Source organism: Saccopteryx leptura, chromosome 1, assembly GCF_036850995.1.
Source record: "Saccopteryx leptura isolate mSacLep1 chromosome 1, mSacLep1_pri_phased_curated, whole genome shotgun sequence".
Classification (NCBI taxonomy): domain Eukaryota; kingdom Metazoa; phylum Chordata; class Mammalia; order Chiroptera; family Emballonuridae; genus Saccopteryx; species Saccopteryx leptura.
Genome location: NC_089503.1, coordinates 312543716 through 312559248, shown reverse-complemented (window position 1 = coordinate 312559248; position 15533 = coordinate 312543716). Strand labels below are relative to the sequence as shown.

General features: G+C 44.3%; 1 non-coding gene across 1 annotated transcript; it reads left to right on the top strand.

The window, feature by feature from the left end:
• Positions 1-9106: 9106 nt before the first annotated feature.
• LOC136390067 (U2 spliceosomal RNA) lies at positions 9107-9297 on the top strand. The gene has a single exon (XR_010748578.1). It is a non-coding gene; the product is annotated as a U2 spliceosomal RNA (small nuclear RNA).
• The last annotated feature ends 6236 nt before the right edge of the window (positions 9298-15533 follow it).

Here is a 15533-nt window from a genome sequence, read left to right as displayed (position 1 = left end):
GGCAGCATCCAGCTCACGTAGGAGCTGAGTCAGTGTCATCCCAGACAGCAGAGAGGCAGGTGCACAATGCTGACTCAGACAGAGCTGGGGCAACTTAGCAGAGGCCCTCTCTGTCTGCACAGAGTAGGCAGAGGAACAGGGATCAAAGCTAGCCTCCAAGAAGCTCACTCTGAGCTAATGCTCCAAGGGGCTAATCTCATCTAATTCCACACAGCCAGCCTGTATGTCACATCTATTGTTTTTGCTGCTCCATACCCAGTCTCCTCATTTTCCTAGGCTTCCAGCAAGATAATTTAGCACTAGTGTCCAGGGGTGTCAGAGCCTATGAAAGCCACTGAAGCTCAGGTTAAAAATTCTGGGACAAAGACCCTCATTCCTTTTTGCTGGACTTGAAAACAGAGAGGATAAGTGGGTTAGAGCTTCTGGCTCCAGCTTGTGACCATGTGAAATCTGAGACTAACGCCATCCCTAGAGAAGAGAGAAATATGGCCAGAAACTAGTCCTGATTCTCTCCTGGAGTTCTGGATCCAGCCTGAAGCTGCATAATACAAAGACTTGGATTTCTGTGGCTGAATATACCCATTTTGCTCCATCAGTCTGGGTTTTCTGTCACAGTTGAAGTAATTCTAATCAAACTAGAATTTGCTACCATATTTAACTAATCCTAAAATACACATTTCCCCCCAGTTTTGATATCTCTAATGTTAGGAGTGTATTTTGTCTTCAATGGCATCATGATGGAATCACAATTGTTTGGAAATTTGAGATATTAAGCACAGCCGTTCATTGTCTTTAACTGAATTAGGTACCCTGCTGGTACTGCATGTATTGAATTTAGTGCTATTTAAAAGATCTTCAGGAAAATCATGTTGTGACTTATCTTTTAGATAAAAAGTGATAATATAGAGAAAGGCAGGGAGACAGGAGCAACAGGGAGTAAAATTCATATTAGTGAAGCAAAGTTTTCTCTTTAGGGAATGACTACGCTTTTCTAAAAAGCAACAGCAAGTGCTTTGCAGAAACTAAGATAGGAAGATAAACCAAAAGCAGAAATTGTATTAGATATTGTTCCTAAAATATGGGTAGAAAGATTATTCATATGCCAAACAATGCAACTGAAGGCAGGAGAAACTGCGAATCCCATGAGGGGATGAGAGAAATTTCAAAGCAATGAGAGCTGCTATGACTGGTTTATGGCTTGTCCAGGACTGTTGTTAAGAAGTATTGCCGTAATGCAGTTGTTGTATTGTCTTAGAGGTGCATTTTATGACCATGGGAATACATTGTCACTCTCATGTCCTGCAAGTGCTCTTAAAGTCACTTGCTCAAGGTCACAGGCTCATTACCATCAGATTTAGGTCACAGCTTTAAGTTCTTTATTGCAATTCTCTGTAACTGCCCCAACTCCTCATAAAGCATGGAACACACCATGGTGTAGGGAAATAGAGACCAAAGGTGAGAAGGGGAAGCAGAGACCTCTGGCCTGGGGCCTCTGGAAAGGAGGCAACACACTTAGAGGGGACTGTAGCTAGAAGTCCAGGTACTGACCCACAGCAATGGGAGTGGTGGCCCCCAACAGCACTACTCACCACTTTGTGTGAGTAGATACACAAAGGCAGTGAGAACTCAGGAGATACCTGAGGGAGAACTTCCACTCTCCCACTTCATGTCATGTCAGAGGTAACTGAGTCCCACAGCAGGCAGAGATGGAGGTTTATTTGCAATAGGACCAGTTAGCGCTAACTTACACATGACAAGACTGAAACTCTGGGGATGGGGCACTCAGTAAATTACCTAAGGTTGCCAGGCCTTGAGACGATGCCTGTCTTTCCACCACCCAGTTGCCCACCTCCCTTTGTTGTGTTTCTTGTGAAGTGTCTGTTTTATTCCTGCTTCACGAGTCATATTTTTTTTTTTTTCATTTTTCTGAAGCTGGAAACAGGGAGAGACAGTCAGACAGACTCCCGCATGCGCCCGACTGGGATCCACCCGGCACGCCCACCAGGGGCGATGCTCTGCCCACCAGGGGGCGATGCTCTGCCCATCCTGGGCGTCGCCATGTTGCAACCAGAGCCACTCTAGCGCCTGGGGCAGAGGCCACAGAGCCATCCCCAGCGCCCGGGCCATCTTTGCTCCAATGGAGCCTTGGCTGCGGGAGGGGAAGAGAGAGACAGAGAGGAAAGTGCGGCGGAGGGGTGGAGAAGCAAATAGGCGCTTCTCCTGTGTGCCCTGGCCGGGAATCGAACCCGGGTCCTCCGCACGCTAGGCTGACGCTCTACCGCTGAGCCAACCGGCCAGGGCCACGAGTCATATTTTGTTCACCTGCCGAATCAACCCTGGCGATCAATGGGGTGACAGATGTCGCAGCCAGATCGCCCTCACATCCAATTCACCTGCAAGGAGCTGGTAACTATTAGTGTAATATAATCATTTAGGTTAAGTCTAATCAGCTTTTTTACTGCTGCTGATTTTTTCCACACTGTACTTTCTAAGATGGGGGGGGGGGGGAGTGCGGCATTGAGTATCCCTGTCCATTCAGGCAAGAAAAAATAATTACTTCAGAATGAATGGGTGGGACAGCAGCACAGAAAGGCAGGGGATAAAATGAGAATGAACAGACTATAACTACACACAAAAATATGGCCTAGGCTTGACCTATGGTGGCGCAGTGGATAAAGCATCGACCTGGAATGCTGAGGTTGCTGGTTTGAAACCCTAGGCCTGCCTGGTAAAGGCACATATGGGAGTTGATGCTTCCTGCTCCCTCCCTTCTCTCTTTCTCTTTCTCCCCTCTCTAAAATGAATACAAAATTATATATATATATTACTTAATCTCACCAACACAGTTTTGAGCAAAACTAATCTCTGCTATCACATATCAATTTGGAGGTACCTTGGGGTGGTAGTGAATGGAAGGGGGCATAAGAGGGACTTCCGGGGTTCTTGTGCTGTTCTCTTTCTTGATCTGGGTGCTGGTTAACATGTGTGTTCCATTTGTGAAAATTCTTTAAGCTGTACACTTATGGTAAGTGCACTTTTCTGTACACTTCTGAAGTATATATACTTTAATAATAGATAATAGAACAAAACCGAAAATAGATATATTATGAAGTTATATTCAAAATATGCCTAAACAAGAGCCTTAAGGAAATTTCTTGCCTAGTGTAGGCCTCTGGTTACTCAAGCAGGGGATGCTCTCTCTTCTAGGAAGGTTGTTTGGTGCAAAAGTCTGAAAAGCCTCACTTCCATTTTCCCACGGTGAGGCTTGAGCTGCCACCTTCTGCAGTCCTCCACCTGGCTGCTGTGCCAGTTAGTGTTCATGGGATAGGGAGAAGCAAGTGAGACATGGTAGGGCAAGTGCAGGGTCAGATCCCATCTGTCTGTATTTTAAATTTTGATATATTGCTCATCATAAGGTTTAGGGGGGGCATTAATCTTGACTTTTTGAAATACTGCTTTGAAATGTACACATCTTGATATTGTGTGTGTTTGTGTGTGGGAGGGGGTGACGTCCACATAAACTGTGTTTGATTGTTCTTACCCTGGATTATGACAGCCTGACCAGCTTTTATGTAAGATAAAAAGTATTCTAGTTTTAATTAACTAGTTTGAGAGAGAAAGAAACATTAATTTTTGTTGCTTCACCCATTCATGCATTCATTGGTTGACTTTATTTTTTAGATTTTTTCTTTTTAGAGAGAGAGGAGAGAGAGAGAGAAGGAAGGAGCTCAGGAAGCATCAACTCCCATATGTGTCTTGACCAGGCAAGCCCGGGGTTTTGAACTGGCAACCTCAGCATTCCCAGATCAATGCTTTATCAACTGTGCCACCACAGGTCAGACATTAAAAATATTTTTTTAAAAATAGATTTTTAGAGAGAGGGGAGGGAAGAGAGAGAAACATTGATTTGTTGTTACACTTACAAATATTGATCGACTTACAACCTATGCAACTTACGACCATCGACTTTACGACCACCATCGCTAGCCACGACTGCTCCATGTCTGGTAGCGCAAGCGTTGCCCAGCTGGGTGTACGACAGTGCGGACCAGCTTCCGGAAGCACTACCATTTCCGCGTGCACCATTTCAACTGTTATCCCAGACTCGGTACAGCAATTTGTGTTTTGTGTCTTGGATATTTTTCATCAAACCCCTCCCAAGATGTCTACCAAGAGGAAATTGTCTTTGCAAATATTAAACCAGTTGTACTGGTAATGCAGTGTTTTACTTAAACCTAACGAATGTAAAAATAAGAAACAAAATGGTGTACAGATGATACAAATGGCATAAAATGAACAAAGAAAATTATGATATATAACAATAATGAAAGAAAATTATGATAAAATATGACTTAAAGATTTTTATAACATCATTTCACAGTACTGTACATATAGCCTACTCAACTTACGATCAAATCGTGTTACAACCGGTCTGTCAGAACCAATCGTGGTCATAAGTCAAGCACTAGCTGTATTCATGCTGTCACTGATTATTTCTTTTTTTTTTTTTTTTTTTAGCAAGAGAGACAGATAGGGACAGACAGACAGGAAGGGAGAGAGATGAGAAGCATCAACTCTTTGTTGTGGCTCCTTAGTTGTTTATTGATTGCTTTCTCATATGTGCCTTGACCAGGGGACTTCAGCTGAGCCAGTGACCCCTTGCTCAAGCCAGCGACCTTGGGCTTCAAGCCAGCAACCATGGGGTCATGTCTGTGATCCCATGTTCAAGCCAGCGACCCCATGCTGAAGCTGGTGACCTCGGGGTTTTGAACTTGGGTCCTCTGTGTCCCAGTTTGATGCTCTAGCCACTGTGCCATGACCCACTGTAGCATGTACCCATCACCCCAGGCAAAGTTTTATTTGTCTCAGTTTCTTTCCCCTTTGCCCACCTCCACCTACCCTCCCTCTCCCCCTGGCTATCACCAAATTGTTGTCTGGATCTATGTATTATATATATGTGGGGTGTTTTTTTTGCTTAATCTCTTCACCTACCATCCAGTCTCCAACCCATCTTCTCTATGACAGCTGTGAGTCTGTTCCATATATCCATGTCTCTGTATCTGTGTTGTTCTTCAGTTCAATTTGTTCATTAGATTTCTTTTTTTTTTTTCTTTACAGGGACAGAGAGAGAGAGAGAGAGAGAGAGAGAGAGAGGGATAGATAGGGACAGACAGACAGGAACGGAGAGAGATGAGAAGCATCAATCATCAGTTTTTCGTTGCAACACTAGTTGTTCATTGATTGCTTTCTCAAATGTGCCTTGACCTCGGACCTTGCTTGTAACCAACCCCTTGCTTGAGCCAGTGACCTTGGGTCTAAGCTGGTGAGCATTTTTTATTTTGCTCAAGCCAGATGAGCCCGCGCTCCAGCTGGCGACCTCGGGGTCTCGAACCTGGGTCCTCGGCACCCCAGTCCAACACTCTATCCACTGCGCCACCGCCTGGTCAGGCTGTTCATTAGATTTCTTGGCACACTGGGACAACGCTCCAACCAACTGAACTACTTGGGCATGGCTTTTTGTTTTTTATTTGTTTGTTTGTTTTGTTTTTTAGCGAGTAAGAGACAGAGACAGACAGACAGGAAGAGAGAGAGAGAAGTATCAACTCATAGCTGTGGCACTCTTAGCTGTTCATTGATTGCTTCTCATATGTGCCTTGACTAGGGGATTTCAGCTGAGTCAGTGACTCCTTGCTCAAGCAGTAACCTTGGGCTCAAGCCAGTGACCATGGGGGTCATGTCTATGAACCCACGCTCAAGCCTGTAATCCTGTGCTCAAGCTGGTGAGCCTGTGCTCAAGCTGGTGACCTTGGGGTTTCAGGGTTTCAAACCTGGGTCCTCAGCGTCCCAGGTTGACGCTCTATCCACTGAGCCTCCACATAGTCTGGCGGTTTTTACATTAAAAACAAAATCTTTATGCTTCCTGACATTTAAGAACTTTGCGTTGCCTGACCAGGCGGTGGCGCAGTGGAGAGAGTGTCGGACTGGGATGCAGAGGACCCAGGTTCGAGACCCCAAAGTCGCCAGCTTGAGTGCCGGCTCATCTGGTTTGAGCAAAAAGCCCACCAGCTTGAACCCAAGGTCGTTGGCTCCAGCAAAAGGTTACTTGGTCTGCTGAAGGCCCGCGGTCAAGGCACATATGAGAAAGCAATCAATGAACAACTAAGGTGTTGCAACGCGCAATGAAAAACTAATGATTGATGCTTCTCATCTCTTTCCATTCCTGTCTGTCCCTGTCTATCCCTCTCTCTGACTCTCTCTCTGTCTCAAAAAAAACCAAAAAACAAAAAAACAAAAAAACTTTGCATTGGGTTCCACTTCTCACAGTTTCCCAGTGTGTTGCCTATTGTCTAGTCCAGTGGTTCTCAAAGTGTGTGCCAGAGCGCACTGGTACATCCTAGATTTCCAGGTGTGCCCTATGGTATTCCAGAGAAACATATGCCTGTTGGGGACCAAAAAACAACAGGGTTTTTGGAGTTTAGACTTTTGGGGGATAGAGGTGTGGGGAATTGACTGTAAGCTGACAGTTTGCCCAACCCCCCACCTCACTTGCCTGATTAGGTTGCAAAAGGCTGTTAAGCTGTGGTGCTGGATTGTTTACACTACCCCCCATGTTCCCCGGAAAGACTGGAGGCAAGTTTCTTCTATCCTTTGTTTGGTGTAAAGTTAAGATGATATGTATGGTGGGGGTTTATCTGCACTCAACACAATTAAGAGTAAAAAGAGAGGAATTCTTCAATGTATTGACGAGGAAATGAGAGTTTGCCTTTCAAATATATATCCAAACATTGAAGAAATCGCTAGGACACATCAGGCTCATGTTTCTCATAAACACAAGAATGAAAAAACTTAACACATTCATGCCGGGACCTGCCGAATTTACTAAATCTTACTAAGAATGTATCTATATATATAAAAAGATAACTTTTTGTCTTTTTTTTATTTTTTAACCCCTCTTTTTTACAAATTCTAAAAAAACAACTCAAAAAATTTAACATAAAAATGTTTTTTAATGTCAGAATAAATTTAATTTTGTCATATTTATTTCATTTAATTACCATAAAAGCACACTTGGACTCTATATATTTTTTCTTTAATATTTGACTTAATTATTATAACATATTTCTTAGAAACTTGTACATAGTGCGCCTACAATTATATGTAGAATTTTAAGTGCGCCCCGACTTCAAAAAGTTTGAGAACCACTGGTCTTCTAGTCTAAGACGTAAAGAAGGAGTTACATGCCTCAACCACGAGGGGGCGCCAAAGAACACGTTATAATAGCAGAACTCTTGAGTAAGGGTGCCCTCTGGGAAAGACATTCCTCAGTCTGGATTCCTTTTCTCTGACAAAAACCCATCCATTTTGTGATTCTGTGCCTCTCTATACGTTCCGGTCTCAAGTAGAATCCAAATACATGAGCCAAATTCAATATAGGAGTATACGTGGATTCTGTCCCAAAAGAACCCAAATGAGATATTTATATTGGCTGATCAGAAAGCCAAAATAAAATCTTATGGGGGTTTGATTTGGTCAGACTTGTGTTGAACCCTGGCTTCTGTATTGTGGGGAAAGGGCTCTTGATAGAGTGACCAACTTTTTTGATTTGACTGGGGCTGTCCTGGTTTTAGCACTGAAAGTCCATGCAAACTGGGGCCATTGATCTCCCTACTTGTTTGACCTTAGTTTTTCTGATATGTAAAATAGAAATAGTGTCAGTACCATTGGGAGAATTCAATGAGACAATGATATACATAATAGCTGATGAATAAAAAACTACCTTAGATTTTTTAAAATTATTATTTTTTAAAATTTATTTATTCATTTTAAAGAAGAGAGAGAGAGAGAAAGGGGGGGGGGGAGCAGGAAGCATCAACTCCCATATGTGCCTTAACAGGGCAAGCCCAGGGTTTTGAACCAGTGACCTCAGTGTTCCAGGTCAATGCTTTATCCATTGTGCCACCACAGGTCAGGCTTAGTTTTCTTTTTTTTTAGATTTTATTTATTCATTTTTAGAGAGAGAGAGGAGGAGGAGGGAGGAGCAGGAAGCATTAACTCCCATATGTGCCTTGACTAGGCAAGCCCGGGGTTTTGAACTAGAGACCTCAGCATTCCAGGTCGATGCTTTATCCACTGCGTCACCACAGGTCAGGCTGAGTTTTCTAAAAATTAACTTAAAATTAAATTTAAATTATTTATTGATATATATACATACATAAATACATGTATACATATGTGTATGTGTGTGTGTGTGTGTATATATATATATATATATATATATATATATAAAGAGGCATTTATTGTTATTTCACTTGGTTGTGAATTCATTGGTTGCTTCCCGCTTGTGCCTTGACCGAGGGTCGAACCCATAATCTTTGTGTTTTTGGTGGCTCTGACTGAGCTAAACAGCCAGAGCCAAAACCAGCTTAGTTTTGTTATCAAGTAACACTAAAGATTATTGCTGGTGTTAAAACCATTTTATTTTATTTATTTGTGACAGAGACAGAGAGAGACAGAGAGAGGAACAGACAGACAGTAAGGGAGAGAGATGAGAAGCATCAATTCTTCGTTGCGGCACCTTAGTTTCTCAGTGATTGCTTTCTCATATGTGCCTTGACGGGGGGGGGGGGGGGCTACAGCACCGAGTGACCCTTGTTCAAGCCAGTGACCTTGGGTTTAAGCTGGTGAGCCTTGCTCAAACCAGATGAACCTGTGCTCAAACTGGTAACCTTGGGGTTTCAAACCTGGGTCCTCCACATCCCAGTCTGATGCTCTATCCACTGTGCCACCACCTGGTCAGGCTGTTAAAACCATTTTATAGGAGGATTTTTTAAATTTATTTATGCATTTTAGAGAGGAGAGAGAGAGAGGGAGAGAGAGAGACAGAGAGAGGAGCTGGACGCATCAACTCCCATATGTCCCTTGACCAGGCAAGCCCAGGGTTTCGAACCGGCGACCTCAGCATTTCCAGGTCGACGCTTTATCCACTGCGCCACCACAGATCAGGCAAAACCATTTTAAACGAGTCACAGCATTTTTATCTCCCTGATGATGCATTCAATTCAACTCCAAAAATATGTGCTGAATGATTATTATATATCAAGAAATGATCACTTCTCAGCCTTTTAGTTAATATCTGTTTTAGAATAGATATCGTTCTTATCAGTTTAACATCTGATAGGTTCTCTGAGGACAACATATTAAATGGATTTTTGGAGCAAGGAGAAGAAATTAGTTTGCTTTGTCCACAACACACATGGACCCAATATTGCAGTACCTCCTGAGAACGGTACATTTCCTCGGGAACAAAAATACGAAAAGATTGACACTTTTCAAGGATGTTATGATCTTTAGTGGACAGGAAGGGACAAAGTGTTTCTAGAGCATAAGGAAAAAAAGTAATTCAGGTTTATTGCCACAACTACCATAGGTCCTTATTTCCTATGGATGGATAACAGTAGCGATCTCCTAACTTATCTCCTTACTCCCATTTCAGGCTGCTATCTAATCAACTAACTACCAGGTAAATTTTCGGGGGGGTGTGTGTGTATTTTTCTGAAGTGAGAAGCGAGGAGGCAGAGAGACAGACTCCCGCTTGTGCCCAACCAGTATCCACCTGGAATGCCCACGAGGGGCAATGCGGTGCCCATCTGGGGTGTTGCTCTGTTACAACCAGAGTCATTCTAGCACCTGAAGTGGAGGCCATGGAGCCATCCTTAGCACCCGGGCCAACTTTGCTTCAATGGAGCTTTGGCCATGAGAGGGGAAGAGAAACCGAGAGAGAAAGGAGGGGGGGAAAGGTGGAGAAGCAGATGGGTGCTTCTTCTGTGCACCCTGGCTGGGAATTGAACCTGGGACTTCCACATGTTGGGCCGATGCTCTACCTCTGAGCCAACCGGCCAGAGCCTAAATCTTTTTTTTTTAATTTGAATTTATTGAGGTGACATTGATTAATAAAATTATATAGGTTTCAGGTGTACAATTGTATAATACATCATCAGTATATTGTATTGTGTGTTTACCACCTCAATTCTCCTTCCATTTATTCCCCCTTTACCCTCTTTTACCTCCTCTTCCCCCCAGTAAATCTTCTTAACATACAGTTTGGATCATGTTTTCAAAAGCTCAATACCAACTTTGCCTTGACATTCTTTACTTTTTACAACATGGCCTCAACCAAACTTTCAACCTTATCTCTCAAACAAGCCAGACAACTCCCTTGCTCAAACATGTCCCATGTTTTCCTTCCTCCATATTACTCACAGTGTGCCCTAATTTGGAGTGCCCTACCTCATTCCTGCCTATAAAATATAAACTCCTTCACGTGGCCTTACTGAGTTTCCCACCAGACATGAGATCTCCCTTCTCCTATTTCATTTCCACTGTCCTTACAGATTTTCATATATTTTTTTTTTTTTTCATTTTTCTGAAGCTGGAAACAGGGAGAGACAGTCAGACAGACTCCCGCATGCGCCCGACCGGGATCCACCCAGCACGCCCACCAGGGGGCGACGCTCTGCCCACCAGGGGGCGATGCTCTGCCCATCCTGGGCGTCGCCATATTGCGACCAGAGCCACTCTAGCGCCTGAGGCAGAGGCCACAGAGCCATCCCCAGCGCCTGGGCCATCTTTGCTCCAATGGAGCCTTGGCTGCGGGAGGGGAAGAGAGAGACAGAGAGGAAAGCGCGGCGGAGGGGTGGAGAAGCAAATGGGCGCTTCTCCTATGTGCCCTGGCCGGGAATCGAACCCGGGTCCTCCGCACGCTAGGCCGACGCTCTACCGCTGAGCCAACCGGCCAGGGCCAGATTTTCATATTTTGTGTCATTTATGGGCCCTGTTTTGGGTTGTGGGCAAGCATTATCAGACGAGATCGGGCATGTTCAGGGTAGTATGGCCGTAGACGGCAAGCATTATCTATTTCACTTTTTTATATTTCCTCTAGTTCAGGAGTCGGGAACCCTTTTGGCTAAGAGAACCATGAACGCCACATATTTTAAAATGTAATTCCATAAGAGCCATACAACGACCTGTGTACGTTACACATTATCCAATAAAAATTTGGTGTTGTCCTGGAGGACAGCTGTGATTGGTCCAGCCACCCGCAACCATGAACATGAGTGGTAGGAAATGAATGGATTGTAATACATGAGAACGTTTTATATTTTTAACGTTATTATTATTTTTATTAAAGATTTGTCTGCGAGCCAGATACAGCCATCAAAAGAGCCACATCTGGCTCACGAGCCATAGGTTCCTGACCCCTGCAGCCTAAAAATGTTTACTAGAATGCTTATTTTACTGTCTATACTCTGGCTTTGTTAGTTTTTTATTTTTCTTTTTTTGTAAGTGATAGGAGGAGAGATAGAGAGACAGACTCCTGAATGTGCCCCAATCGGCATCCATCTGGCAACCCCCATCTAGGGCTGATGCTCTGCCCATCTGGGGCCATGCTTGCAACCAAGCTATTTTTGGTGCCTGTCAGTGCTCAGGGCCGATGAACTCGAACCAATTGAGTCATGGGGGAAGAAGAGTGGTGGAGAAGCAGATGGTTGCTTCTCTTGTGTGCCCTGCCCAGGAATTGAACCTGGGACATCCACACACCAGGCTGACGCTCTACCACTGGGCCAACCAGCCAGGGCTGGATTTGCTAGTTTTCAGCTGTGTGATATTGGGTTACTTAATAAACCTTTCTAAGTCTCAGTTTCCTCATCTAAAAACTGGGAATCATAACAGCCCCCACCTCAGGGTTTTCCACAAGAGTATAAAATAAGATGCTAAGTTTAGGGTACTTAGTATTGTGTTTGGTACAGTAGGCGCTATGGATTGTCAGAGAAGGAAAAGATCTATTTCGGCAGGAGGAATAGTGGAGGAAGTGGGATATGAGCTGGGATGTGAATAGATAAAAAAGACATTTAGGCAGAGGGATCAACCTGAACAAAGACATCAGAGGAAACAGGAAAGAGCAGGATTTGCTGGGGACAGAGGAAAAGAACAAGTGGAATATTTTTCCAGGAGTGTGGATTCGCAGGTTGGAAAGGGGGAAATCAGTCTCCAGCAGTTTGCTGAAGGTTTCTGTCATTGGGTCTGCCCCTTTCAGCAATAGCAAGAAAATTAGAAGTGGTGGTCAGTTAGATGGGTGAAGGAATCAAATCAGCATGTTTATAGCAAGTTGCAGCAAATGATGGAAATGGACAAACTGACAACTAGTATTAGTAGGTTTCAACTTAAAATCTTATATTTGTGTTAAATAATTTATAGAAGTTCATGAAAGAGTGAATTTAGCTTAGTATCAATTTGTGGGGGAAAAGCTCTAGAGGAAAGGGGTGCAAAGGATTGATTATAAAGTCAGTTTGAGCCCCTAAATTTGCTAATGCGATTGCCTAGTATAGTAATGGATGTAGGGAGTCAGACCAAGGTCGGCCAGGGTCTCTTGTACTCTATGGTGGTCAGATTGCATCTGAATATTTTATGGACTCACATTTTGGTTGCAAAGAACAAGAACTCAACTGAAAAGAAAAAGTATTGGCCCATCTGATCCATAGATTCAAAAGGTGCCCCTCCCAGTTTTCTTTAACAGGCCAGTACACCCATTCCCCAGCTGCTGTGAGTATTAGCTGCTAAGTGCCTGCAATTCCAGAGAATTGCACTCAGCTGAAGGGAGCAGCTGCCTTAACCCCCTCATGGCTCACAATGGCTGACTGCTACTGGGTACACATGGGGTATAAGTCTGTGGTGTGTGTGATTTGTGCTCCAGAGCTCTCCACTGTGGATCAGGGCACGGTAAGATCAGGCCAAGCCTTGCTTGGCTCTTTCACTTTCCTTCTTCGCCTGCTCGACTTCCTCCCTTACAGGTTTTTTCTCCCTCAGTGAATTGCTTGTCTCTGTTTCTAAGAACTTTGACCAAGGACACCTACAAAGTCAAATAGCCAGAAGATAGCTAGATTCAGGTTCTCAAAGTCCTTACCTCTTGAGGCCTTTGTTTGCGTCTCAGCTCTGATAGTTTGACTTAGTATTGGCTTTATTCTTTTTTTTTTTTTTGGCTTTATTCTTTAGCTAATTCTTTCCCATGACTCTCCTCGTAAACTCCAGGTGCACAGCTAGACAGTTCAGCAGCCCCAGGGCAAAGAGAACTTCTTTGTCCCAGTAGTGTCACCAAAGGTTCTAGGATTCATTCTGATTGGACTGCTTTGGGTCACATACCTTTCCCTAAATCACTCACTATAGATGTTGGTGATGGGGAGGAGGGAACAATGCTTGGTTGGTTAAGACTGGGCCAAGTCCTCCCCAAAGGAAAAAGTGAGTAGTAAAGTCAGAGTGGAAAGGAGAAAATTAGGTTACCCTTATCAGCAGAAAAGGAACATTTGCTGGAAGGATAAAAATAACACATGTCCCTGGTAGATCCTAACAAACTGAAAGATGATTGATCGCATGAAGTCATTATGATAGTGAGGCATATGGAAGCCATCACCTGAGGAATGGTGGCAAGAAAAAGGGACTTCATTCCTATTGATTTGAAAGATGGGTAGAGGGTGTGTGAAAGAGGGCATAATTATCATCTTCAAATATTTGGAATGTTGTCATGATGAAGTGGTATTAGATGTGTTCTGTGAAGCTTTAGGGGAAAACATTAGGATATAGCATCAGAGATTAGTGGAAGGCAGATCATCTATAAGAAATTATATATAAACACTTAAAAAATATTTTATTTATTTATTTTTAGAGAGAGGGGAGAGAGAGAGAGAAAGGGGAGGAGCAGGAAGCATCAACTCCCATATGTGCCTTGACCAGGCAAGCCCAAGGTTTCGAACCGGCAACCTCAGTGTTCCAGGTCGACGCTTTATCCCACTGTGCCACCACAGGTCAGGCCTAAACACTTTATATATATGATATACATGTAAGTATACCAAAATATATGCAATTTAAATTGTCCCGCAAAAAGAACAGGCCTATTTGAGAGGCGGTGAGTTTACCATGTCTGGGAAGCTCTGAATGGGCATATTTTTCTTCCCTTGACTAATAAAATATGCTTGTGCTTCCTTCTTTACCTTGGCTTTTTCACAAAGGCCATGTCTAGGTAGATCCTATCTGGGTTTTGTTTTGGGGAAATCTCCCCCACCAGCAGTACTTTCTCTGAGCCGTACCTCTGCGCCCTCTTGTTAGTCATGACACGTGGGTTATGGCCTGGCATTACACTCACCTCAGCATGTGCCTTAACTTCCCCCAGTTTGGTGAAGGCACCTCCAGGGCAGTGACTATCTCATCTTACCTCCTCTGTCTCTTACTCAAGAAATACTGAATGCCCTGGCCGGTTGGCTCAGCGGTAGAGCGTCGGCCTAGCGTGCGGAGGACCCGGGTTTGATTCCCGGCCAGGGCACACAGGAGAAGCGCCCATTTGCTTCTCCACCCCTCCGCCGCGCTTTCCTCTCTGTCTCTCTCTTCTCCTCCCGCAGCCGAGGCTCCATTGGAGCAAAGATGGCCCGGGCGCTGGGGATGGCTCTGTGGCCTCTGCCTCAGGCGCTAGAGTGGCTCTGGTCACGGCAGAGCGTCGCCCCCTGGTGGGCGTGCTGGGTGGATCCCGGTCGGGCGCATGCGGGAGTCTGTCTGACTGTCTCTCCCTGTTTTCAGCTTCAGAAAAATGAAAAAGAAAAAAAAAAAAGAAAAGAAAAGAAATACTGAATAATGTTGAATAATTTTATTGGGACTTTTGTGGAAGGATTCTTGCCTTGGGGGAAGGTGTGTGACTAAAAGGCCACAAGCATCCTGCCCAACTCCTGTGACCACCCCCTCGTGCTGAACTTGAAGCTGACGTATAGATGAATAACTGGGAATACCCAGGGCCAGCTCGGCTTTTGCAGCTATTGGAAGGGGTAAGAAGGCACCCTCTACCTCCCTTCTTTGAAGAATAGTGCCAATGGGCAGACCCTGGAGACCTTTGGGGGAGAACAGGGGATCTTAGTAAAATGGATCCTGGAATGTAAAATGAGTTGCCCTTTTTCAGTCTTTGTGCCTTCACAAGCTCCTCCCAAAACCTGGAAGAATGCCCTAGCCCCTTCTTCCTCTAGTTTCTGTTATTCCTCCCTTTCCCCTGACTGGTAACTCCACTCCCAGCAAACCTTAGAAAAGCACTTCCTCCTCTTTTCCACCCCACTAAATTGAAGTTATTTCTCATTGCTGGGGGAGGGGGAGCTAACAGCCTGCCTCAACCAAGGTACTTATCACAGTGAATCTTGCTTTACTTGTTTCTTTCTTCCAGTTAGCTTGCATTCTTTCTCCTTGTTGAAGTTATGAACCAGGTCCATGGGTGGGCTCTGTGCCTAACGCAGTAGACTAGCGTGTGCGCTCATCCCCCTACCCCACCTTCGCTGCATGAGTGGGTGCCAGAAAGAACAGGATACCAGCGTTTTATATTTTAGAATTTCCAGAGTCATCGGAGTCCATTTAGTGCAGCCTTCCCCTTTACAGATGCTCTTCCTGTGGTATCCTCATACAAGCTTTTGGGTTCATTCAGTCCCTTTCCTTCTCTAAGCCCAAAGCAC